The 26,958-nt window shown below is 36.7% G+C and overlaps 1 pseudogene; it reads left to right on the top strand.

The window, feature by feature from the left end:
- Window positions 1-1,642: 1,642 nt before the first annotated feature.
- LOC146138120 (uncharacterized) lies at window positions 1,643-26,126 on the top strand (annotated as a pseudogene).
- Window positions 26,127-26,958: the final 832 nt, after the last annotated feature.

Below are 26,958 nucleotides of genomic sequence, written 5' to 3'. Positions count from 1 at the left end.
AACCGATTACCCACGTTAAAAGGAAAACAGCAAAACATATTATTATCCAAGCGTTAATAGGGAAACAAAAAACCCGTATATTGCACGTTTAAGCCGGATTCGAATCATATTAAGCCCGTTTATATGCACTTTTCGCGGGCAGATTAGATTAAGGTTCAATCCGGATTGAAAAGTAATCCGTTCCAGCGTCGTAATTACATGGCGCGAAATTCCAGCCAGCTTGAGTGTACAAACTGCACTGATATGCATTATTACGTAATATTCCAGTAAACCTCTGACGCACAGCCTATTTTTTTGGCTTAGGCTACTCCTTGTGGTAGCAATCTATTGCTGCTTATTTGTTTTTATTAACCTAAAATTGAAAAAGAAAAGAATTACTTGAGTTAGATTTGCCGATAAAGTACGTTTTTGACTGTATAGTGCTTCGGTTTACCTAACACACAGAATGTAAGTGCAGGAAAGTTAAGCTTAGGTGTGCTTTGAAAACCTACCCAAATCCGCATCCTAACCCAAATAATGTTCGATTTTGTGTATTCTTGACCAGCGCCTCTTTCCTCGTGCGCTAAACTTGTTGTTTTGTTTACGACTAGCCGTTCGTGTTACGTCATAATGTCCCAAAAGTGGCGTGATGTTTACTGCGTTTAAGCAGGTCATTCTGCATTAAACAATTTAGGCCGTCAGCTAAACGAACAGATTAAGCGGCGAACGGATTGAAAACCACTCCTTTTGGCTGATTAAGAAACGAGAGAACTTAATTTATTCCAGCGCCAAAACGAGAGAGAATGAATTAACGAAATAGATTCGAATCCGGCTTAAACGTGCATATAAACGGGCTTAATTTCGTTAATCTATTCTTTCTCGTTTTGGCGCTGAAATGGATTAAGTTCTCTCGTTTCTCAATCCGTCAAAAGGAGTGGTTTTCAATCCATTAGCCGCTTAATCTGTTCGTTTCGCTGACGGCCGAAATTGAGCGTTGCTGTTTAACTATTTTTAACAGTTACGAAATCAAAGTATGAAGTAAAGTATTTCCAAAGTGAAATGTAGTTGCTAGTGTTGGATAGGGGAGAACAGCGAATGCACTGGTTAGGCTGCTAAAGTACATCTAAGTGTGATTGTTAGTATTTTTATCGCAAGGAAAATGAAGGCGCTGGTCTAGAATTCTACCACATCAAACATTATTTGGGTTAGGATGTGCGTTTGGGTAGGTTAAGCAATATTATTAAATAGCAATACTTTGACCCACTTTTTTGAACCTAATCTGCCACGTAAGGTGCATATAAACCGGCTTATTGTTTGCTCTCTGATCAGCGCTACACATTCGATTCATTTACTACTATACTTAACCATATATACATTTGCACACTGTATGAAAGTGACACTTTTTAAATCAGCTTGATACACGGAAAAGACATCCTTGGACACTTTTCAACACTTCTTCGGCATTTTTTGACACTTTTCAACACTTCGAGCTCACTTCAGCAAACTTTCGCACACCTCAAAACTGCACATTATAGGCACCCATAGGCCTATTCTTCTACTGCATTACAATCAATACGATTGCCTTGGATTATAGCACGGAATTCTAGACTTTATATCGCTGATAACAACATAGCGATCGTCTTTTTTCGGTAAAACTTATAGGATGGGACATAGCAACCTTGGTAAGTATAGTCCAGAGAAACGAAAGAGGGGATGGTATCTTGTCACTTTTCACACTGAGAGGAGATGGACCTTGTCACATTTCACAACTGTACATGTGAAATTGAGATAGACATCGCGTCATCCAGAATTTAGTGCATTACAACATGAAATACCACCAGCTAAAGCCGATCTGATAAACGAGACGTGTGGTGCAATTCCTAAATCAAGGGTGACGAAACTATTTGCTGTCGCGGGCCACTTTGTCAGTTACCGCTGAGTAAGCGGGCCGCACAACTTTTTACTCATACTATAAAACCTGTTAAAATCATAAATAATTGTTCATCAAACGAAAATAATCAAAACCCATGCGAACCATACAGCTGAAATTATTCAACGCAATTTTGAAATATGAAATAAAAAAAAATAACGAATAAACATTTGATGAAATTTTTTGCTCAATGAGAAATTTGGAAATTTTTGCTTTACTAATCGCTTGATATTAGTACGAACTGTCGATGTGGCAACTCTCAACTGCATACTAAGATTTTCGTCTGTTTGCCTTGACCTGTAACGACTTTTTGTGATGTTCATTTTAGAAAAAAATTGTTTGCATAGATAAATGCCAAAAACAGATGACCATTTGAGTGCGCTAGCTCCTAAGTTTGGAAACTATTCCTTTGATACATAAACGCGATAAAATTCAAGCAACGGCTTGTTTGAATACATAGCACTCAGCGTTTTTATGAGTTGGATTTGGAGCTCAGAGGATGCAGAAGCATGTGTAACGTTGATAGGGATAGAGAAGATGTCAAGTTCCAACTGCTTGTTTTTGATATCCTGAAATCTAGCATTAAAGCTTTCCAAGAGACTGGGATATTCCAAAGCATATTGAGCACAAGAAGTTGGGATTGTATTTTTTCACCGTGGGAAAATGAGTGCAATCGTTATCTTTTAACTGATTTGCCCAGAGGCGCAGCATTGACGAGAAAGATTTGATCTTGGAAAACATCGAGTGCAGTAGTTGATCTGGTCCTTGAAGTTACACGTTCAAGTCGTTTAAATATTTTGTGATATCTACCATAAATCCTATGTCGTACAACCAGTTTCTATCTTCAAGCTCAATTAAAGGACATTTCTTCAAATTTCTAAACTTGATAATTTCTAACAAAAGAGAATGAAGCGTCCAAACATATTCCCACAACTTGTCCCATCATAATCAGCGTCAAAGTCTTGAAGAACTTGCTTGTATATGCGGTTATTCAGGTCTCTTTTTTTAATAAAGTTAATACCGCCTGTAACCACCGATATTACATGATCAAACTTCAGAGGCTTTGCCGGTGACCAATACAATGTAAAAAATACCAACTTATCATGTCTAATTCCTCTTGCATCCATTTCCTTCTTCAACAAGGATACCATCCATCTATGTTTTCCGACCAAAGCTGGTGCGCCAACAGTAGCAACACCACACAACTTATCTAACGGCAGATTGAACCTGTTTAGGGCTTGAAGGAGTTCTTGAAGCAGATCTTCTCCGCGAGTAGTTTCGTGCAATGATTCTAGAGACAGCAAGTTTTCATAATTTGAAAATCTGATGTAATGCCTTGAAAAAATATTGCCACCTGTGCAGTATTTTAGATGTCCGTTGTTTATCGAGACAGACGGAGAAGTTTAGAAATTCCTCAGCTTTTTATTGAGATTATCATCGATGTCTTGACCCATTTCTTTCATGCGTTCACAAATAGTGGGCCGGGACAAACTCAGCTTCTGGTACAAATGAACTGACTTTGGAGCCAACTTTTCAGCAGCTTTAACAAGTAGTTCCTTAGCCCATGCCCCAACTACATACTGCTTAAGCTTTTTGGCGATCAATTCCAATAATTCATAGCTCACACCTCACAGCGAGCACATCGTCATTTGTATTGCAAAAGGAAGTCATGTTATTTTGTTGTGCGTACAGACCTTTCTTAAATTCATCTATTTTCATTTTTTATGTTTTCTTTTCTCTCTATCGAAGTTTTTAAGGTCAGGATGGTTGGTCTCGTAGTGACGCTTTAAATTTTCTTTCTTCATAACTGCTAGCGACCTTTTGCACTTTAAACAGCACGGTTTTGCTGTTTCCTCGATAAAGAAAAACATGTCTGTCCGTTCTTTTTGAAATAACCTTTTTTATCTACAATCTTTTTTTTCTATGCTGAAGATGTCGAAATAAACGGCAATTTTGCTTGAAAAAACAGAATGACGAATAACAACTTATAAACCGTGTAAAAAAATCAAGCCTATGTATTGACTACTTGCAAAGACCCGTTTATACTACAGCTGCACTGAGCTGAGAAAAGCGTAATTTGCCTTTAAAGTTTATTGTGGCGAGCGTTTCACGCTTTGCTAAACTCAAGCCCCGTGCAGCAGCTGCAGCTAGCTTAAAGTTACGCTTTGCTAAACTCACGCTCCGTGCAGCTGGAAAAAAATACGCTTTGGAGCGATTTCCACGCTTTGCTAAACTCAAGCCCATTGCAGCAATAGAAAAACGTTACGTTTTTGAGCGATTTTTACGCCCAGCGCAGCTCACTGCAGCTGTAGTGAAAACAATTTCACGCCCAGTGCAGCTCAGCTCCGCTCAGTGCAGCTGTAGTGTAAACGGGCCTGAAGGCAAGCTAAGATTACACTCAACTAGTTAATACTGCATTGTACTGAAGCAGCAACAGGCTCATGGGGTTAAATTATTATTAGTATATTTTATGACACAACAATGAATAAACAGTTAAATCCTGAATTGATGGTTACTGTATGGATTTACACAACAGTTTCTACTAATACTACATGATATAGCCTACGCGTTATTCAATCCGGCTATCAGCTTTTGATATCGCACGACAAAGAGTAGAAGCGGGTTAAAGAAACTTCAAGACTGCCGTGGTCTCACCCGAATATTTCGCGGGCCACACAAAATTCTTTCGCGGGCCACGTGTTCGTCCCCCTCTCCTAAAAGATCAGGCACGAAATTTTAAATGGGCATCAAACGCGAGGTGGAACTAGCAAAGGTACACGAAACCCTAAAATTAAACAGATTGCTTAACTGTAGCCTATGCTCCACGATCGACAAACACCTTGTTCTAAGTAGGTCACTCTTTTAAAACAAATTGGTTTCATATTACATACATACCTCAAACTAACATATGTTTTACGACGTTGTTGAGAGCTGTGGTTTAACAGTTAGTTTGTGTTCAACCTTTGAACACGCTTCACATATCGTGGAGGATGAAAGGTCACTGTATCCTAAGTCCACCGTATTGATTTTAATGCAGCTTGTGTTTTAACTGCGAGCCCAACTGCACTAGCAGGACAACGTCATAAACGTCAAGACTGGCGTGACGCTTTGAACTTGTTTCACTAGCATACAGGCTTTCTTAAAATGCTAATACCAGATGCTACAGTGATTTGTTATCGCGCATAGTTTTAATAAGTGGCTAACCAAACAAAGAAATCGAGTTGCTGAATACAATAGTGGTATTAAAGCCCCTTCAAAACGGTTGTATGTACGAACAGAGGATGCACAGGATGCAGCAAGTAACGGTGAAATGGTCTTTTCGCGACCAAATAAAATTGCTATAATGTTACAAAATATGCAATTGTAATAAACTTTTCGCAATAATATTGAACCATAAAGGTTAAACAATTTGTTTCTAATAGTCATTCATATAAAAGATTGCGTGATGGCCACTTTCGTGATTAAGGATGTCCGTCACTTGACATTTTATCCGGATATTTTGACAAATGTATCGCGATCAGATACCACATACGTCAGTATTATGTTATGCTCAAACAAGCAATATGGATAAAATAGAAAGGTTCGAACGCGATTTTCCAGGTTATCAGCCCGAAATTTGCATTTGCCTTACAAAGTTTACGTACCTCCGATTGTTAACCAATTACCTATTTTAACTTTCTAGTTGGAATCGCTGTTTTGGATCGCAAATAATGGCTAACTACTCTAAATCGATTTGGCATCGGATTGGCACATATACCACCCTATTAGCAGACAATTACCGATACTACCGCTTGGTATCGACTCAGGTACGCTATTATTATCGGACATCCCTAAACGTGATGGACTTGGAAAGCTTACCACCTCAATTAACTTTTCTATGACATACTAAATTATCAATGTTTGCACAGAATATTTAACCAAAAATATGCTACCTTTTCGTGAATTTGTTTGCTGTAATACATATCATCCATTGAAAGAGGAGCTTGATCAATCTATTTAACACAAGATATAAACGTGGGCCAAAATCGGTGTAAATGGCTGAATGTTTGTCCCACCTTTATCACATAACCGTTATTATCGGATTTATCACTCTCTAAGTAAACGTCTACCAATACTTGATTGTTGTATTTGCCATGGAGAATTGCCAAAGTTGCGACCTCATCGTAATCATTTTCGGTCCAAGTATTGCTTAGTATGGGCCAGATAAGTTTACCTACTAATAGGTTCAGAAGAGGATGTGAACCTCGTGAATCTATCAATTCTGAAAAATGTAAAATATAACAGACAAGTTTTAATGATTGAAGATTAATGCCTAACTTATGGAGGTTCGAGACTAGGACAACTAAATTCTATTTGTCTAATTCAAATAAATTAGAGCAAAATGTGACATAAAAAAACTAATTGGGAAGTAATTTTGTGGTTTGATTCTAGATCTAATTTAACTTAAAAATTAAAAAAAAATCCTACTTTGTCCACCGCCTATTTAGTGTTTTTAGTCGAAACGAAGAATTTAAAATAATAGTCATATACTCGTTGTTCGGAACGACTTGTAGGTGAATATTAAAGCATATAGATCAGGGTAGCTATATGACAAAAACCTTCGAATATTTGACATCCATAGCCTTATGAGAAAAAAAGTAAAGTTAGTGTTTCCGCCGTTTTTGCGACTTGTAATCTTACTCTGTTAGCGGTAACCAATGTTTTCTATTATTTGAGGTAAAACCACGTAGCATTATTGGCGGGTCGTTGATAAATTCTCCTTCTGAAGATCAATTATCCAGCCAGTAGGCCTAATGTTTTCATTTAGTGTCTGCATTTACTGGATTTTTGGCAATTTTATTGAAGGGTCCTCTTGATTTTAGTCTGGATGTATTGTGTTGTTTTTTTGTTTTGTTATTTTTTGTGTAGTGGGTTCTATTTGTCGGATGTCCGCATTGATGTCCTGAGGTGTTTATTAATTGTGTAAGTGTGGTGACAACGTTCCCAAATGGAACCACAATATTCTTCGACTAGCAGAGAGCAAGAGATGAAAAAAAACTAGAAAAAAACAAAGAAAAACAACACGTTGGTAAGTTTAGTTGAAATACAAGGTAAAAAGAGTTGCAAAAAAATACAAAGACTCGTAGCATATTATCGAAAAAAGTAAATGGAATAATTTCAAATCACCACCGAGAAAAGACATACACAAAAAAATGTTCAATACATTTGTCAAATTATAGACGAAACTATCTGAAACGAGTTTATTCTAACGAGACAAATCAAGCCTGCGCGCTGCAAGCTTGCGAATATTAACCAAGTGAAGAATACGGGTAAAACTATATTAAATGTAATTCAATACTAAAGTTTTAAAACATTTTAAACTTCACTATTTAAAAAAAAAGCTCAACACGCTTTTTGGTAATTTTGTAAGCAATTTTCGATCATTTTGTAAAAAAAATTGACATTTTTTAAGTATAAAAATAATCGCCGTAGTTATAACGTGACACTATCATGTCTGCATCATATAACACGAATTTTCATTAAACAAAGTCAATTAAAATCACGTAACCTAGAACAAAATAAACTTAGGATCACGTATATGGCGAACAGTCATCCCTACTATGCCTGCGGAAATCACTGGGTTTTTATTACAATATTTACTTGGTTGGAATAAACCATTCTAAATAACAATTTAATAGATGACGTTATAAAACTACGTTATAACAGGGCTTCTAAAAATGTAACCTAACCTTCGGAAACCTGAGTTAATCACTCGATTAAAGTGCACAAATATGCAACGGTACGGTGTATATACTTGCACAACTTATTTTTATCGAAACGCCGTTCCGGCCGAATTTTTTTACCGTTGACTTCAGCCATTAGATTGAAATAATAACAACATCAACGGAATAATAACAACATCAATCAGAATAAAAAAAAATCGGAAGAAAATTAAAATGGGACTTATACCGAATAGTAAAAACGTATTATTCGGAATAAGTCCTAAATATATCGGAATAAAACCTAAATGGCCAGAATAAGGCCTAAACTACATTTTGGCTAACCACAACCCCCACCACTATCTCCATTAATAACTCACTTAATAATTTCATCCCTAACCTATTTTCTAACCCCACCCATTACCCATCACTAACCTAAACAGGTTCCAACAATCCGGTGCCAAAACAGTGGCGCTCTAACGACACCGTTCAAACTAGAGCGCCCAAATGTCAACACCAAAACAGCCGATGCCAGATCGATGGCCCCCGATCGTCCCATACCCTCTACAGTTTCAGGCGTTATTTGAGCTATTTGGGCCTTATTTCTATGAATTTTAGGAATTACTCCGACAGGTTTATGTCTTATTCAGACGATTTAGATATTATTATGTCGTGCATATTACTGCGTATTTTTGAAGTTGTGTTTTTACCAACTATAACGGCTTTATTTAGTATCATAGCAGACTGAAAATCGCAGACTAACCGAATCTGTCGATAAATGATGCTAGCAAGGCAGGCTCAAAGGGGAGCAATTCGAGAAACAACTATGGCGACCATGCTTGCTATATTCTGTTAATATAAGGAATAGTTTTATGCAATAAACTATAAAACCACGCTATAAGACTTATACTTAACAGCAGAATTATTAACATATCACAATGAAAAACCGACCTATTGCTAAGCACGTTTGACAGGTTAAATTCCTAAAGGTGCTATGCCAGGAGTGGGCAAATGTATTCAATGGAAGAGCCATTTGCAGAAAATACAAGTAGGCCTACCACAGATCTTCACAATTATTTCAATGCAAAAACCGTAAGTTTAGCAATAATAACAGAATTGTAACAAAACGGTAATAAATATATAATAATAATAACGGTAATAACAACATAACACGCCGAATATTTATGAAGATCAGTCTTTTGTTAAATTTGGTAATCTCTGAAAATTTGGACGATATGTTGTTAAAGCTGTGCGAAATAATTCTCCCAGGTATTCATTTGTTAAGGTTGCACGCTGTTTTGATTTTATAAACTGTATTGCAGAGAATAAAGATTCACGGCAATACGTCGTGCTAAATACAGAAATGAGTCGTTATCTGTTTTTTTTTAGTTGTGGGTATTTACTCTCTGGAACCTGTCGTCAGAACTTAAAACCTCTGTTTTCATCTTCAGATTTTCGTTTTTTGCTAGCATTAGATGACATCGCTTTCGTTTTGCAGTGTATTTAAGTAGACTAAACTAAGCTAAAGCTTACTGTCTTGTAGAGATGGTGAAAATATAAAATTTGTGTTCAATGCCCGCACCGCAATTTGATAAGTTGTTCGCAAGCTGCGCTGCACCGCAAATTATTTTCGCAATCTTAAGCTGCACTGCACCGCAAAATTTGAGCACTATAAGCAATATATTCCAACACTTAAAAACACCATTACAAACACCTAGAAAGGCAGTTCAAACATAAAAGTACGAATAACAGCTACTTTTTAGTGATGAAACATCCATGTGTAAACTGCTTACTATTTCACTTCAATTAACTAAAAACACAACCTTGTCATGCTGCACGGCGCGGCAAAATCTTTAGACTTATTTACGCGGCGCTGTGCAGTAATTTGGCCAAACCGCGCAAGCGGTCGCATACGCTGCGCGGTTGACATCTCTGTCTTGGCAATGAAATTGCGTTAACTTGCTGTTAGTGTTAACTAACTATTCGGATTCTATGTCTAGTGTTACGTCATAAACGAAATGCTGGCCTAAAAAAAAAAGAAAGAAACGTTCAAAAACGACAGGCCTACTCTTGGTACCGGAAAACAAGATGATTCTGGACTAGCGGGTAAATAGGGACAATAACGGTATAAATTTTTATGTTGTTGAGTAAGTTTGTACTTGTTTTTTTTTTATTTGATTTTGTTGTGCATGTACTATTACCTATACTAGCGGGAACACACAAAAGACCTAAATAGCAACAATACCTAAAGCAGAAAAATCTATAAAACCATAGTATTAAGACCAACGACATAATACAGCCAAATACGCAGTAATATCCAGTACAGAATAAGATCAAATTCGTCTGAATAAGACTTAAATCTGTCAGAATAAGGCCTAAATTCATCGGAATAAGGCCCAAATTCATCGGAACACGGCCTAAATTAATCGGAATAAGGCCTAAATTCTTCGAAATAAGGCTAAATTCATCGGAAGAAGGCCTAAATGGCCAAAATAACGCCCAAACCCGTGGGTAAAGGGTATGGGACGATCGGGGGCCATCGGTCTGGCCGTTTTGGTGACTACGTTTGGACGCCATAGTTTAGGACTTATTCCGATTTAGACGGTACAAATACCATTAGGTATTAGTCCTATTTTGGCCTTATTCCGAATTGTGTTTTATTCTGACGTAGTTGTTGTTCTTATCTCGGTCTTATGGCTTCTATTTAAGAGCAAATCGTGAACATTTTTGGGGTGAATAGAGACTTAGAAAAGTCGATACGAGCGTGCGTATCGTCTTGAGTCGTCCTGGACCTTGAACCGCCTGAAGTAAAATAAAACACACAATACAAGAATGTAGCTCAAGTCGGGATACAAGACTGTTTGAAATGGCCAAAAGACACAGATGAAATGTTTCATGATAATGAAGACATAAAAGAACTTTTTTTACACTAGTGCGCCCTTGGGCTCCATATTATTTCCTATCGTCCCCTCATCACACTTTACAGTAAAGTTTCGTATTAATCGTTGTCTAAAATTATACTGTCTGCACTTTCGTCTCAATGAGCTGTCAGCCATTTTTTGGGCCAGGGATGGCGAACCTTTTAATTGCGCGGGTCACAAACACGACCTTATCCTTACAAAGTGCACAAATGGGTCATATGTTTTATAATATGCTAATTTTCTGCGAAACTTTTTTATGCCACGCTTCTGCGTCGTTTAAGTGTTATTGTATTGGTTGGTAATTCAAGGTCTTGGAGGATTTCTAATTCGGATTTTCACGAATAGTAAGAACCTAAATGGTTAACAAATGCTGCACCATTTTTTATGGGATTACAGGAGTTCAGCAGAAATCTTTTCAACATGGTTTAATCAGGATTTTCAGAGTTTTTTGTCTGCGAACTCGTCAATTCCCTTAAAGATCGCCACCCTTAAGGTTTAACGGCGATAAACAACATGTTTTTAGCTGTCTGCTTTTCTGCACGCTTTTGTTGAAGTGCAGTTAATGTAGGCCTAATCGTCACCCCTATTACATGAAGGTCTACTCGTCACACCTAAAACACAGTATAGCAGGGACGTGCAGTCTGGCAACATCTGGCAAAGCAAAAGATATATCAGTTATATCTCTACCGCAAATTTTATGTTTCTAACCTAAAGCGTGCTTTATTTTTTCTTCTCTTTCTGTTGCGTTATTCATATCAAGCGTTCACGCGGTCAAAATCATTGAATACGCGAAGTGAGGCAGCGCCAAGCCGTGCCTCTCTTCAGATCACAAAACTTCCATACATTGCATCAGGGTGGTCCAAGGTTGACAGCATCGCGGGCCACAATATTTCTTGCATATTCTTCGCGGGCCACATAAAGTGCTACATGCGTTCCAGGGGCGGATGAACGATTTTCGTTTGGTCGGGCATGGAATGTTTAAAGAAGACGCCACAAAGCATCATGAAAAAGTTACGTCGAAAGACATACAAGTTTCATAAACTTGCTGCTCCCGTCAAACTTGGTGCGCGCGAAGCGCGAAAAAATTGCGTATTTAACAAAACTTATAATTTAGAAGACTGAATTTTATAAGCGTAGAATGTTTTTTTAACTAGATCAAACATGAAAACGGTCAGGGCGTTAGCATTTAGTCGCAGTAAAAACCTGTAAAACAATTAATTTCAGAAGCGCTATATAGTATATCGTTCATTTACTTCAAAGTTGCAAAAATAGTAATTTATATAGAGTCGTACTTTTTATGTTTTGTTGATTAAAAAAAGACGAAAAAACAAAACGGAAATATAACTTAGAAGTTCGCAAATCAGCCATTTAAAACAGTTCCATATAGGACGTACTGCGACTTTTAAAGCGGTCTACCACATACCAAAAATTAGGCGTTCTTAACACCCCCTGAATCCGAACTTAATGAGCGATAGTTAACTGGTGTATTTAATGGTGCAACCGGAAACATGTAATCATAACCAAACAATTCGAACATGCTTGCTGTTCGTTGGTCACTTATATTCCTTTGATTAAACCCTTAAAGCAGGGGTGGGCAACGTGTGTCCCGCGGGCCGCATGCGGCCCTTTTCCATTTTTTGTGCGGCCCTTCACCTTGGGACTTTTGCTCTATCAGTTTCCTGTTTGAAGTGCAATGTAACCCATAGGCTGCACCGCTACACTAATACAGTTAAACTCGAACATCTATTACAAAACAATCTTCATTCAAAAGTTTTACTTTTGTCACGTTGTTATGATAAAGAATTGTTTTGCAACAATTACACTTGTCTGGTACGGTCAAGGTGTAACAGACTTTTGCCACGCATATTAACTGAGATGTTATGTCTAACAGCTGGTTTCGAATTAAGGCTGTTTGTACTGAGCCGAAATTGTACTGAGCCAATCCGTACGAGAAAGGCTTCATTTAAATTGTAGGAAAAGTTAGTTCCGAATCCACAAGTAGACAGCACTGACAAAACTGCCGTAGTTGCATCCTATTAGCTCATTAGTTTTTCTAGTAAAAGCTGAAAATATGAACATTTTTTAACTGGCCCTTGTGTTAAAAAGGTTGCCCACCCCTGCCTTAAAGGTACGCATTCCAATTTTTTAACAGTGCTCGCGGGCCACAAAAAATTATGTCGCACTGCATTATGCGTGCCTTTTTCTTTTGCGAATTCTCTCGGAAAACATGATGACCAATTTAGCTATGATTTGAGGCATGCCTCAATTGTGACGTCCAAACTATGAAACCTTTCTTTGTCCAGCTTGAGTTCTTAAATTCCCGCATAGTGCGTGTACATTTACATCTTATAGGGTAAAGCTCTAAAGTTAGAGTCACATATCAAGGCAGACCTGTTGCAAATTAAAAAGTTTTGCATCAGACGACTGGACAAAAGAAATAACCCGCAACTTTCAAAGAGATTGATAAAAAAATAGTGACTGTGTGGATGTCATGGGCGTAGCCAGGGGGGCCATAGGCCCTCCAATAATTTATAAATGTTGCACTCTTAATAATAATTTGTTTTGTAGCTTTTATGAGCAGTAGCCTACCACAACACAGACATGCCTAACCTTCAATTGTCATGGACTGTTACGTCTAAACGATGTTGTCATTATTACGTTTGCTATATTAATGTAGTTTTACTACTTTTAAGCAGGGAGTCGAACCGTTTGACTTTTCCGGTTCAGGTTCGGTTCAGGTTCAAGAATTTTTTCGGAATCCGGTTCAGTTCCGGTTTCGGTTCCGAGAAATTTAAAAGTTCCGGTTCAGCTCCGGTTCGACCATCGCTATTTCAAAACCGGTTCATAAAGTTCCGGTTCAGATACAATATAGTTTGCGTTAAATCTCAAAATGTGGGTTGATAAATGTAGAGAATAATGTTTGAATTGTAAGTCATTTAATCTAAGTTAAGTGATGTATTAAAAAAACAGCTCATTATTGAAATATCTAAAAACTAAAAAATCAACGATTTTTTCATTCAATATTCACATATTTTCATAAAATTTCGAATATGGCGTAACTTGACTCTGTAAAATAGAACTTGTGACGTCATGCAGGAGCGAACCGCTTTTATTTACAGGTTCGGTTAAGGTTCAGGTACTTTCAAATTATTCGGTTCAGTTCCGGTTCGGCTCCTTAAAATCTTATAAAAACCGTTTCGGGTTCGGTTACGGTTCGGATAAAATTGACCCAAAACCGGTTCATAAAGTTTCGGTTCGGTTCTGGTTCGACTACCTGCTTTTAAGTCATTTTGTTTTTGCTCTTTGAATGTTTTTTATGTATTGCGTTAACACTCAGTCAGTTGCTTCTCGAAACGGTTTGCTAGCATATTTATTTGTGTTCGATAGGCAGTTTATACAATGGTAAAAGCTAAACAAAAAAAGTTCAAATTTTTTTATTAGTAGGCCTACTATACCGTGTTTGTGTTGTGGTTATTAAAGAAAAACGTGAATGGAAAAAATTTGTGCCTCACCATCTAGGAACCTCACCGCACGTCACTACAGTATAGTACTATTTAACGAAACATTTTTTTACATTTTTCCTTTTCTGTAAAACATGAATTAACCAGGTTATGTCATTACCAGGAAATTTCAACTTTCTGACTTTAAATCAGGGGTCGGCAATCTTTTGCTAGTCGCGGGCCAAAACCAAACTCAAAAAGGTCTATGCGGGCCGTAAAAAATTTTAATTAACAATTGTGTTAATAAAATTTTCTCTGTGAAATCAGGAGACTGTAAATCAGATGGGCCCCGGATTTTTGTTCACCTAAAAACATTACGTTTAAGGAGGCAGTAAAGTGTTGGCGCAAAGCGCAAAAAAAGTGTTTGTTTTGTTTAAAATTCGAGTCCACACGTCGTCATCCATACTACTAATAAAAAAAGGAATAGAATTACTTTGTGGAAACGCGATAACCTTAATAGTTAATCTAGTTCAGTGTTTGTTACTGTTTTTAAGTTGGAGTGCCCTCGGCGAGCGAACCGAGCCCAATTTTTTGTTGGTATACAGGCATTTCTTTTAAAATCCGAAAATAAAAAAATGTTAAAAAATATATGACCAATATTTTTGAATGCGTTTACCATTTGTCCGCGACGCAATTGGCAGCCTCCCATGGCGCAACGGTAAAGAAGCGCTGATCTATTTTAAAAGACAGCATCAAAACGTAAACAAACCGAATGTAAAAGTATTTGAAATCGACTCGTGTCTAGTTTATCAAAGAGGTGGCGGGCCGGATAAATTACATTGGCGGATCCGGCCCGCGGGCCGTAGGTTGCCGATCCCTGCTTTATATATACAAACATTTTGCCGTGTATAAAACGATGAAACGCAAAAACAACCAACACCCTTACACAAGAAAGCCAATTATTACGCCAGAAACTACTACAAGTTTGCATTACTAAAGTTGCCATTAAGCTTAAATGTTACATATTTTACAGTGTTGTTTGTACTATTTTTATACTCTCCAACGCGAACAAGGGGCGGTGCCGCCCACGTTGGGAACCTCTGGACTAGAAAATCCACAAAACATGATATTCGTTAGGTTGCGAATTTGCCTTTTTCTTATGCCATCTGCCAAGTTGCCCTTGATTTTAACATAGTGTAAAAAACGCTAAGATGCCATTCGATGTTTGATTTGTACGCGGCGTATCCGCAAATTTAAAACAATTGTGACATTATAACGTTAAAATCACCTGTGGTTCAGTTTTAAAGTTAAATTTGCTCTCGTATTAGTTTCCGTTTCAAGAGCTATCTTGTTATTAAATGTCGGAAAGTTGAAATAAATTCTGTTTAGGTTTAATCACGAATAAGACATGTGAATAATATTTGTGGTGACTAACCAGAAATCAAGACGCCATAAAATAAGTCTTGTGCCCAAATATGCAACGGCATCACGATAAAAACATTCAAGGGCAAGAGTCGCGTAAATAAACTAAAAAGGAAATCACGATCACAAAATATTTGGAAACCATTGGTTTAAATAATAGCTTTAATGCAATTTTTTGTGACATGCCAACAGTTGGTCACTATTAATCCCTAGTACCGAAATAAAATTAGGAACTTAAATATATGTATATATATATATTACTGATGTTAACACACTAATAGTTTAGTAGTCGAACTAATATTTATTCTTTAATCTACCCCTCCCCCTCCCCCCAATTTATAAAGGAAAGTTTTCATCCCTTTCCTGTGCTACCCGCGCCTATTGGTATGTTTCACCAGATTTAATCAAATATAGCAAATATTTAGCCTACCTGTGTCCATACATGACTCATACAAGTGTTTAGCTTTGGTTACAGCTTCTCCGTCCACATTTTGAATCTTTTCTTCTAGTAAATCTGATTTGCATTTTTAATATTTTTGTTTGGTGGCTGTTTCAGTATATGGCTTTTAAAATTACCTCTTAGATTAGATGCTACACGAAATCGAACCACACCATATGCATCAATACGTTTCCCGACGAATGTTGCTTTATCCGCGATTGCTGCACCACACGCAAATTCGAAGAAGTCATCACATGGGTTTATCTTCCAATTTATCTTTCCATTGTAATACGTCCCTTAGATGATTTAACGACGTTTATTAGACTATCAGATATAAAAAAATGTCAAACCCTTATGCCAGTAAGAGAAAAAGTTTACCCAAAGTAAACAATTGTATATTTTTTATACCGGTACAGCTGATTTTACAATAAAATCCCCTTACCTATGTTTTATTTTTTTAAGGTATAAATTTGTTTATTGCAATATATCATATCTTAGAATGTGTATTATCCCTAACTTGCTGACTTTGGTTTGAATCTCCTGATTGTTGGGCATTGCATTGGATTTGGTCAGTAGAACAGGTAAACTTAACCTCGGTAGCCTCCAAATGGATAAATATATAGCTTAGCAACATGCTGGGCCTGGCGCATGACTATATTTTTAATCTAACATATTTGTTTCTATTTTCATGATCAATAGTATAGTTTGTCGAATCTCTGCGGAAAATAGCTCTTCGAAATTCTAATTTTTACCTAACTTCTAGTCTATTTTTTACCTAATTAGTCAAAGCAAACATCCATTCCATTATAAAGATATTACCAAAAATCTTACCTGACTTTTCACATTCATATGATATACACTTCGCTTTAGTTATTATTGAAGATTTCATGTCAGGGTTTTCTGGAAAAAAACAATCACATATATATTAGTAAATATTAGTCCCAAACCGAATAGTTATGAACCAAAGTAAACCTGGATCGAGCCCAAAAAATAACCTATTAAAAACGATCTTTAAATCATATTGATAAATGCCATTCTAACAAGAAATGTCAGAATGTTGATATCGTGCTAAAGTCGTCACATTTTTTCCAATTTTAATTTATTTTTATAATAAACGCAAATTGTCAACGCTTTGTCGCCATCTTTTTATGTAAAAGGTTACCTATATCAAGACCTAACTTTGTGACTTCATGTTTAAATTTTCACCCTCTAACACAGTGGACCGGTGCCCAGAGTTTGTTAACGGTCCGTATGGGTTGCCAGATCAAAATTTTAATTTAAACCCGAACTGTACGTAAAAACCTGGAAAAAACTCAATAACAATTATATGTAGTTTTACATCCAATACACATTAACTTTTCGTTTAAATATACTGTATGGTTGATTGGTATGAGAAAAAATCGCAATTAATATCAAGATCTCATAAGGTTCAAAACAGCTAGTGTGCTGTGGCCATATGACTTACATAGCACGTTCACAATAAAAAATGCACATTTTTATTGCAAAATCTAACTCAACAATGGGCTAAAATGTCATGCTTTTTGATGTTCAAGAGTTCTCACCCCGAAGTGCAAAAGAATAAATTCATGCAAACAATGTTTTTAAACAATATCTCATAATGAACTGATTTATTATTTTGATATTTAAGCAGGAAACACTATATACGGATCTGTTCATAAGTTTAATGGTGAAAAAAGCGGCCCAAATAGACGTTAAAAGCGACATGCTTTATTTTCAAACGTTTCGGCAAATTCTCATGCCATCATCAGTGATATGAAGGCCACATCGATTGCACCCGTTTATACACACTTTGGTCGCACCAAGGAATGATAAAAAAGTGCGAAACAAGCGTCGCAAAAAGATAGATAAAAAGGGTGCGCAGCAAAAACGAGGAGCGAGGTGTAAGCCACCTGCGCGTGTGCGTCTGATGAAACAGGTGCAGATCAACTGCGACATACAATACAATAACAAGCAAAGAAACAAAGACACAATAGTAGGACAGTACGTCACATCAAAAATACGCAATAAGTTAATTAAGTATTGAACAAATACAGAGGAACCGACTTAAAATCAACGTTTAATTCCGGTTTATAGCGTTGAATAGAAATTGATTCCAATAACATTAGTCGATACTTTTTTATCATTCTTATCATTCCTTGGTGCGACCATGGTGTGTATAAACGGGTGCAACCGATGTGACCTTCATATCACTGATGATGGCATGAGAATTTGCCGAAACGTTTGAAAATAAAGCATGTCGCTTTTAACGTCTATTTGGGCCGCTTTTTTCACCATTAAGCAGGAAAGGTTTCAAAAAACATATGCATTTTAATTAGTTTTGGCTAGTCTCAATATTTTTAGTTTTAGCCTCGATAAGAATAACACAAAAAACAAGCCTAAATGATTTTTCTAACAGCAAACACGTTGAAAAAATGCCAGATTTTTGAAATTTGTTGTTAAAAAAGCCAATCTGGCATCCTTATATGTCTATTCTATACTTTTTAGGCGTCGGTCTGTGGTTTGTACTTTTTCATATTGCCATTATTTTTTTAAGTTTTTGTATTACGTAACTATAGAAAGTGTCGTGTAGGGCCTGGTCAAAAAACGGATCTGAACTACATTATTTTATACAATACAAAGTGTGACTTTTAAAATAAGTTTTAAATATCCTTTATCCTTATTTTGATTAGCTGGTTAGAGTAGGAATAGGTATTCATGGTATTCAAGTGTAATTTAAAGCCTAAAAGTTTTATTGAAATGAGTCATGAGCTGGATTAAATTGCTTGGCGGTCCGGTTGCCCGCGGGTTTAATTAAATTCAATAATTCCTAGATTGGATCATCTATTTGGGCAAAACAAGCCTAAATTCTCATTGAAAAAGTTGTGATAAATTTAACTGGACATTTATTGTTTTTAAGGAAAAATAAAACTTAAATGAAATAATATATACGACAAATTATTTACAAAACAAAGTGGCGGTATACATAGGCTTGCCATACGTCCCGGTTTAGCCGGGACAGTCCCGGTTTTAAGGCCTTGTCCCGGTGTCCCGGCCGGTTAACCAATTTGTCCCGGATTTTTCACTATGAGATTTATAAAAAACATTAAAAAATATAAAAACTCTTGAGTTAGCCCGCTTAGCAATTCTTTCTTACAACTATAAAAAATACTTTTTACTTTTCATTTTCGGTTGGTAAGGCTGTCAAGCAAATTTTTTTAACATAAATTAATTATTTTTCCAGCGGGTGTTAAGAAATATTTTTCTGGGGGTGAGGTTGCTGGGGCTACCGGTAATTTCGTTTTCATGTGTGGTGAGTAAAAAAATGTAAATGGATATTATCCGGCGGGTGCTGAGAGATATATTTTCGATGAAGGTAATAAGCGAGCGCCTTCGCAAACCGGTCACCCTTAAGCAATTTTTGTTTTCAAGGATTTTTTTCACGTAAGACGCAGTGGTGCCGGCATTATTTGCTTGATTATTACGCAACAACTTAAAGTTTAATGTTTGTTAGTAATTTTGGATCGATAAATGTCGCGGGTTTTCAGCATTACAATCAAATTGAAGTCATAAATAAGTTTTAATGTTTCCAACTTAAGACTTAAATGTTTAAAAACTTCTTGATGTCTGTCACCGCGCAAAATTTAGGTATAGTTCGCAAAATTTCGAATTTAATGCGGCGGTTAATAGTAACCAATATTCAGTTTAAACAAGATTTTACTTACGTTCGACGCAATATGGTATAGGGATTACGTATCTGCTTAAAGGTTTTACGTTTGTGAGTGCTTCCTAAATTGCTTTTTGGTTACATACTTTGTTGCGTTGTTATAAAAAACTTTAATAGCAATTACCTGCGTGGAAGTAAAAATCAAATTACGTATATCGCCTTCATTAAAATTAATTACTTTTAGGTTTAAGAATTTCTTGAAGTATGTTATCGCGCAAAATTTAGGTAGAGTTGGCAAAACATCGCATGTAAAGCGGCGGTTTTGATCGTAACCAATTTTCAGTTTCAAACGAGATTTTACTTACGTTGGACGCAGTATGGTTCCACGATTACGTATTTGCTGGATATCACGCAATGCGAACCATGGCTGCTATACAACTTAAGGTTTTACGTTAGTGAGTGGTTCCCTATTAATTTTTGTCACTGGGTTTCGTTACATATAAGATGTTTGACGTGCTTAGCCGTGGGTATTTAGTCGTTTTATTTCAAATAAGCCCACATTATTTGCAATTTTGTTTCAACAAAATGTAAAATTTTGTTTGCGAAGACGAACAATTACGATGTTTCACAGTCACGAAGATAAATGCGTTAATTTATAACACGTCCGATTTAAATATTGCTTCCACACAGGCTAAAGAATGTGACTCATATATGCTGTATAACAATTAACGATTAGAGAAATTAAAATGTTTTATTTAGAAAAAATTAAAATGTTTACCACATTACACACTATTTAGCACTCAAGCCAGGAAATTACTCTATCCTTAACATTACTCTTTAGTAAAATGGTAAATTATCTTTTTAAATCATCGGCAAAAACACGCGGCTAAAGCAAATGACGCAAAGTACAACTTAATATGTAGTATAGTTTTAAGAGGCCAGCTTGATGGAATCTTACATTTTGTTTAACCTATGCTTGAGAATGATTTGGTCCGGGGAATACGAATTACCCGATTAATTTTATCACAATACGGAACATTACATCCTATTGCGATTTAAAGTACTTAGACAAACCGCACTTAAAAATAGGGTCCTGAAAAATACCCCTGACAAAATATAAAACAACCGCAACACCGTTAAGTTAATTAGTTGTATTAAATTATTTTGTATTAGGTCTACATTAAGTTTATTTACAGTTTTCAATATGCGTCTCGGATTTACGTTTCTAAAAAATGGCAAGCCTAGGTAGGCTATACGTTTTCCTGCTTTGTCTAAACTTAATATTATTTTAAACTGGAACAGTCTGCTATATTGGATTTCAACATTATTAATTATTTATTTATCCTCACCAAGCCATAAAACGACAGAAATTGCTATCGTTGAAATAAGTAGCACACTGAGGATCAAGAACAGCTTCAGTCGTGCCATTTTAGTTGTATTCAACTAATACGACAGTCTTCAGTGTTGATTTCAGCGTTGATTTCTCCAGGTTTTGTTGGGTAATGTATAGTATGTTTTGAACCACCGCCAATGGTTCAACGGTCATCAAACTATAGGGCCGACAGGCCACAATTTTAGCATAAACGACAATTTCTAAGCTTACTGTATTTTTGTTAAATAAATTAAGTTTTTATCGTTTATAATTATCAAGATAAGAAAATATTGCTCAAAATTTTACATACGCCTGCGATCGTCAGACCTTAAAATTATCAGGCCTTTCAAGAAACCGATGGTCTAATTACAACAATTCATGATAAAAACATGCGTGTTTATAGGCTAAATCGCCTAATTAGCTACTTTTCTACAGTTCAAGGTTAACAAACTAAGCTTCACTGTTCATTTACCGGTAGTAGCTAGGTTAAAATGCAAGTAAGATTCGGCAGCAGTAGCCTGCCTCACATTCTCAGGAACTATATAGACAGCAAGTTAAGCTAGTCTTAGGTGGCGGTAAATCGATTTTCTTAAGCGGCGAACTACCGAGCGACATAACTGATGTTAATATATAGCCTAATTGAATTTAAAATAAAGCAAAACGAATAAATTATTGAAAGACCTACTAATGATAAGGTATAGGCTAATTTTAATGGTAGGCTGCGATCAAAGTTTAAAAACTCGAGTAACATATAGGATCAGACCATGGGCGCCCGCACGGGGGGAGGGCAAGGGGGCAATATGTATTACTTATAAAGTTTAAAAATATTATACATTATCCATTGCCCCCAGTGGCGTATCCAGGGAGGCGGGAGTTCTTACCCCCTTTTTGTAAGTGATATTATTGTTTTTTGTTCGTTGTCATCGTAACAAACTGTTCGAAGCGGCGTGCTTTTTAAGTAATTTGGTCACGCGTCTTTATCTAATGCGAAACCAAAATCGAGCGCAAAACGCCGTTTTTCGTCTCTTGTTTGGTCGACCGTAAACGCTGGAAGTTTTTCTCTTTTGTTATTTGTTTAGGTTGACTGATTAGCAAGTGTGTATTCGACAATTGACAACGCTAAGTCAAACCTTTTTTTTTGTCGCTAAAAAACGTCGAGTTATACGCAGTATGTTCCTCGCTATTCGGTTTCTGCGCTAATATCCGATGTTGGTGTAAAATCGACATTTGTTTAACTGAAGCAGATTCTTAAAAGGAGGTATAATGGTGACTGTCGTGCGCGTTTTAAAGTCTCCATTTTTAAGTAATGATGGTTAAAGCAAAATTATGCTCTTTAAGCATACTCTAAGACCACGTGCTAAGTGTGCAATGGACACAACTTATTTCCCCTCAACCGCAGCTCGTAATTTAGCTGACTTGGCACACAGCTCGGCGCAGATGTTGCGCTAATCGTGGCATAATAACACCCGGAAAAAACGATCTTCGTTTAGTATTGCAGGTGGTGAAAGACGTGCTTGTAATTTAGCGCTAGTTTCGTTCATGGAACTTGAAAACTGCGCTGCTGATAGTCGAATTATGTGTGATTCTACCACAATTAATCACACTTATTTCACGGTCTTGGTTTGTTTTTTTGCCTGAAGTTAACGATTGCACACCGTGATTTCGCAGCTGGCGCCTGACAGGATTGTCGAAGACGCACGTGGTCGCTTTTGCTGGACGTATTTGGCTGTTTCTGATTAGTTTTTTTCTCACGTCTTGCAATCACCATTCTATGATGTCATACTGTCACTGTTTTATGACGTCATTATTCAATAACGTCAGACGAAAAATAGGGGAACTCCCTAAGTTGAAAATTCAGGACCCCCCTCTTTTCGATTTTCTGGTTACGCCCCTGATTACCCCCCCCGGAAATTTTTCTGCGGGCGCCCCTAGATCAGACCTATTTTTAAAGGAATATAACTTTCGCCTAAACCGACATTTTTACGGACTCCAGCCATAAGAACGAGATAAGAACAACATCAAAGTCAGAATAAACACAAATCGGAATAAGGCCAAAATTGAACTAATACCTATAATGGTATTCGAACCGTCGAAATGGGATTCAGTCCTAAATCCGTCGGAATAAGACCAAAAAGGTCAGAATCAGGCCTATAAACAACACTTTAACTAACCCCAAACCCCACCCATAACTACATCACTAACTCCCCAAATAATTTCAACACTAACCCTTTTTTAACACCAACCATTACCCACCAATAGCCCCAAACAGGATAAAAAATCCGGTACCAAAACAACGGCACCCGAACGGCGCCGGTCAGACTAGGGCGTCCAAACGTAGTCAGCAAAACGGCCGATGCCAGACCGATGGCCCCCGATCGTCCCATACCCTAGGTCCTACCTAGATGTTGTAGTTCATGTTGGCCATTTAGGTCTTATTCCGATGAATTTAGGCCCTATTCCGATGAATTTAGGACTTATTCCGATAAATTTAGGCTTTAATCCGATGAATTTGGGCCTTATTCCGATTAATTTAGGCCTTGTTCCGATAAATGTAAGCTTATTCCGATAAATTTAGGACTTAATCCGACGAATTTAGGACTTATCCTAATGAATTTAGGCCTTATTCCGATGAATTTAGGCCATATCCCGACAGATTCAGGTCTTATTCAGACGATTTTGATCTTATGACTGGATATTACTGCGTATTTGGCTGTACTATGTCGTTATGCTTAATATTATGGTTTTATAGACTATTCTGTTTGAAGTATGTGGTTGCTTTTTAGTCCTTATTGTGTGTGAGTTTCCATTTTTACTTCCTGTAATCATGCAGTAGACTACTTTATAGCAAAAGTATTTACAACAAAGATCACTGATGTACAAAACAAGCAAGCTACTTACAGAATAGAGGACTCATTCTTGTTGATCATTTTGGATCCTGATTTTAAATATTACCTCAGATTTTTTACTATCACGTCAATTTTTTCACTAAATTTATTTTTATTACTTTGATGATACAAAAGGAAATAGAAATAGTTACAGCTTATCTTTTAACTTTAAACCACCCTACATCAATTTTGCAGAAATATAATAGTTATAGGGCGATTATTTTTTGACTTGACAAAAAATTCAAACTTTTGTCAAAATTTACTTTTTTCAAAATTTACTTTGTGTCAAAATAATTTCATGTGAAAATCAATTAAAAATGCACATAAATCGTTTACGAAATTAAAAAAAAAACTATAGTCAACTTTTAGAAATTATTGTTCAGTTAAAATTTTATTAAAAAAAACAGTTTGAGTAATAACAACAATTTAACTGTATTACACCTTCTTTAACTAACCACCCAGGCCTAGTTTATCGCATTAGGTCTAGCCCGAATATCATATAGTTTTTATCTGTGATTTGGACAAATGTGTTGAACAGCATTTGCTGTCTTTTTTCGCTTGCTATTTGCAATTATTATTTTTCCTATTTCGATAACTATAGGTCTTTGTTAATTTTCTGCAATTTTTTTACATTGTATTACAATGGTTTACTCAACATTTTTTTGGCATTTTTGGACGTGTTTGTCTTTTAAAATGACAAAAAATTCAATTAGGCATTTGTAAGAGTTTTGCACAAACCCGACAAAAACTAATTTGTGTCGACTGGTATTCAATAAAACGCAATAAAACATATAAAACGTGTGGTCGACGCCAAGACACTAAAGCGGTATTTCAAACAACATGTGGTTTAAATCACTGTATTTCTAATATGTCAAAAACTTGGCAAAATAATATATTTTTAGGTCAAAATTTCTCATTTTTTAGGTAAAAAATTAATCGCCCCAGATAAATGATGTTTTAAACTAGCCTAATCCTGGATACTGATTCTAAACACACTATCAGTGTTTGTATATTACCTTGCGTTTGGCTTTAACGTTTTAACCGAACGATTTTCGATCACCTAATTTTATACATACCGACTCCAGACACAGCGTCGGGTAATTATAATAATTATAAATGTGTACTAGTGTACGACAGTTACTGTAATGACGTGGCCAGTATTTTTCCACGTAACGTATTTTGAAACAAGCTGGTAGAGAACGGACCAACACCTACTATAACTACGCTACTTGTGATGCTCAAGTTCATCCAAGTTTATTTACTGTTTTCGTTCTATTCATATGAATATTGTTTGAATCGACCAGCTGAGATGTGGCGATCAACAGGTCGATCGTGATTGACGCCCCTTTTAATCTGTCTGGTATTCGTTGTTGCCAATTGAGGCAATTCGTTCACATCTAGCCCAGCTGCTTAGGCTATGTCATTCATAACTGATCGGTGCTTTGATTTACTGTCACCGCCCTGACCATAAGTAACATGGGGTCTGCTAGTTAAGTGAGTAAAATATAAAATAGTTTCCACGCTTTTTATGTCTAGGGATAGTTTAGAGCAGTGGTTCCCATTGCCTATTTATTCTGTGGCCTAATGTTTTTTTAGAAAACAGATGGTGGCCAATCGTTTTTTTCACCTCTAGTTATGACTAGTGCATTTCACATTTCACGTTTCACGTTTCACGTTTCACGTTTCAGGGGGTGCAGCATTTGTAAATAACTGCGTTGACACATTGATGCAGATGCGAGAAGATGGCACATTTCCAATTTTCCAATGTTATTTTCGAAGGCCGAGGCACGCCAAGTTCACCAAGGAACGAACCGACGGACTCTCTAGCGTCGCACTACAAGCGAAATGTTTTTTACCCCATAGTATTAATATACTACCATATCACAGCTTCGTGAACGGTTTAATGAACACTCTGCTAAGGCACGGTCCATGCAGTCTCTTCTTTCGAAGTTCTGTGTAAACGATCCGTTCGGGCGGATTGAAGCTGCTGTTGACTCTTCAACAGTAGAGAGGCTTTTATTAGAATTTGGTCGCTTCCTTCCAGGACCGAAAGATGCAGTAGAAGTTGAGTTTTTGCGATGGAAAAACCACTGGAAGCACCAAGAAGTCAAACCAACAAATATCATTGATGTGTTGAAAGCAGCAATTGAACTGCAGACATTTCCCTGTATTTCGAAATTGCTACAAATATTCGCGACTTTTCCAGTCACAACCACATCAAGTGATTCAGTACATTAAAATACATCAAAAATTACCTGCGTTCTACTATAGGTGAACCTTGATTGAATGACCTATCCTCTTTATTTATTCATCACGATATTAAATTAAATTACGACGACGTAATTGTGCAATTTTCGAAAAAAATAGACGTATAGACTGGTGAAGATAGTGTATATTCCCTGTGTCGTATTACGTAAGTGTTTATTTTCTATTTTTTTCATTTTTCATTTGTTTCCGTTTAAAAAACTTACCAAGTATTACATGTATACGATCGAATCGTGACTATACTTACAACAACAAAAAGGCTTCACATGGCCTTAGGCTAACCAGCATTTAGTTGATATTGCGAGTTTAGTAGGCACAACAGGTGCTAACAGAGAGATCTACATAGTCTACCGCCAGGTGGCGCAATATATTTCATATTATTGCCCCCCCCTAAAAACGATCCTAGATACGCCACTGGTTATATCTGCTTCTACTGCGCACGCGGACGAGAAAACTTCATGCCTATGGGTAATTTCACGCATTTTTTACAGCAATAAGCAGCCATTGAAAGTTACTCTATCTACTCAATAATAATACCTTTAAGAAACGCCAATCATTATGTGAGTATTTGAAATGTTTTAAATTAAGCTTATGCCAACATTGTTGCTTGTATTTGAAATTTGATCAGGCGAAATGCAGAGAAAATCGTTTAAAACTAAAACCTATTGTAAACGCAAATTTGCTTCAGTTATTGTTGCTAGATTGGCCCCATTGTATAATTCTAAGGCGAACCTATTGCGAGAGAGATTAAACATCTTTCCCAACTCTAATCTCAAAGCCAATAAACGGATAGATTTTATCTCTTGTTTGAACGTGCTATAGTGTTTGGACATATCACGTCAGACCAATTTATAACCGGACCCCTATGCCGGGATTTTATTAACCGATGTTTTTTATGGCAATCGAAAGACCACACTGCCATCAGGTGGTGTGAGATACCGC

This window comes from Ascidiella aspersa, chromosome 7 (genome assembly GCF_963924565.1).
Source record: "Ascidiella aspersa chromosome 7, kaAscAspe10.2, whole genome shotgun sequence".
In the NCBI taxonomy this organism is placed as follows: Eukaryota; Metazoa; Chordata; class Ascidiacea; order Phlebobranchia; family Ascidiidae; genus Ascidiella; species Ascidiella aspersa.
The sequence above is the reverse complement of the archived record's forward strand: the minus strand, read 5'-3'. Positions and strand labels throughout refer to the sequence as shown.